Consider the following 2,043-nt stretch of genomic DNA (forward strand, 5'->3'; position numbering starts at 1 on the left):
TTTGCTCCTTATCAGCTGCAAACTGAATCTGCCTTTGTTGAAGCACAGTCAATCAGCAGGCGTTCTGTGCATACACTCAGTGATATACCCAGCTGAAAAAAGACAGACTTTCATTTTCCCCAGCAATATCAGAAAAAAAAAAAAGAATGAAAAACAAAAAGGACTCTTCTGTACAGTATAACCTAGAGTTCATTTACTCTGCCAGACAGAATGAGATTAAAAACCAATGAAGGTCAAAGCTATTAACATTTGGATCAGAGGGCACTTTGCCTGTTAGGATCTAGTTAGACTGGGCCTTTGTAATTGCCCAGTTTGTTTCCAACATGTCATGTAAACACTAACATTAGCTAAAGCCTGGGTGGTCTCAGGCTCCACACAGGCAGCTCAAAGGCCAGCTTTATCTTTGATTAGCAGCAAAAACATGCAACTCTTTATATACCAATTTGAATAGTCAATGAACCTCTTCATTTATGCTGGTGCCACTTGGTTGTGACATTTCCAAATGGACCATAATTTGATTTCCCTTTAGAACCCTTCTGCTGTATACTTTTTTTAAGTATGTGATTGACAGCTTCCTTGCACACTAGGCAACTTTAAGGGCCAACACATTAGACTTAACAAAGAATGCCCTTGATCATCAGGAGAGACTAAGGAAATTCGAGTGCTAGTCCAGAAGTTAACCTTTATTATTAAATTACTGTCAACACACCATGAAACAGTTTCTTCCTTAAGCTCTGGCAGTAACACCTTTCCTTTGCTCTTATGTTTCCCCAAAATTGTAGCTGAACTCTGAGAGCATTTTCTAGACTAAATCTATTACTCTCTACACTTACTGCCCTTTGCTATTCCAAGCAAATAAGGCATGGAAAAGCTATATGTAACTTTGAATGCATGCCCAAGCCCTTCAAAAATAGCTGAGCAATATTTACATTTTTATTAATATTGGTACATGTAAAGGAAGCTCTTCCACCTTCAATACCTTCGTTTTCTTCTCTACCCACACACAACTCAGTCCTCAAATCCCAAATCCCTCTGAAGCCTTCCCTAACTACAGTGACTAGCTCCTGTCAGGAGTCCTCCAATGTTACATGAGTGTTTATGTATGAACTGGTATGGTTTGCTATTGTTTCTTGTGTACTTATATCAGAGTCTTAAATTGTAGTTATTTGTTAATTCCCATTTCTCCTGCTAGACTCTGAGCTTATGAAGGACAAACTCTGTGGTCCATCTTTTTATAACCAACATCCAATGCTTGGGACTAACTTACTGAATGAATGAATCTTGAGAAGATACCATTTCAAAAAGAATACTCCTGCTTTACTCCCAATGGCACTGATGTTATTTAAATTAAGCATACATGGATGTATGTATTGACTATAAGAATGGTGTAACTATTCTTAATAAAATCTTATATATGCTAACTCATTTTGGACTTACAAAAATTCCACATGGTCTACTTACCCTCTTAGGTTATTTTTTTTTAATTAGACAAATATTATTTGTTCATTGTTCTTACTACCTTTCTTTGGGTAGACTGTTTAATTACAATGAGACAAACCCCCGGTGAAGCTAGCTTTAAAAATCGGGACCCTCAAAAAAAATAGCCCACACTGAGGAAAACTGCAGTCAGGCATCTACCCTTCTGTTCCTGTCTTCATTTTTGCTTCTCAAGTAACTATTCCATTTTCTACTCCACTTTTACGTAGTATATCACTGCCACCTCAACATGGTAGCTTCAGCCCTTGAGTCTATATAATATTTCAGATCCAGAACCCAGAGAAGTCTGAATTGTTCTATTCATGTCTCGATCCAATTTTGGTAATGGAAAAACTAGTTGGCCCTCTTTGATTTATGTTTCTACTTCTAGTCCAATCATTTATGGCCAAAGTCACAGGAAACATACACTACCCCTATCAAGGCTATGGCTGGCATATGTTCTCTGAAAAGGGAATGGAAGAAAGCAAAAAAATAAAAGTAATCTCCATTACACATATTTCTGAACATTTCTACCTTGCACAAGAAAATCTGAATTCATTGTTTTAT

This window comes from Eumetopias jubatus, unplaced genomic scaffold (genome assembly GCF_037043125.1).
Source record: "Eumetopias jubatus isolate StellerSeaLion01/CBP00866 unplaced genomic scaffold, mEumJub1_p1.0 scaffold_6, whole genome shotgun sequence".
NCBI classification, from domain to species: domain Eukaryota; kingdom Metazoa; phylum Chordata; class Mammalia; order Carnivora; family Otariidae; genus Eumetopias; species Eumetopias jubatus.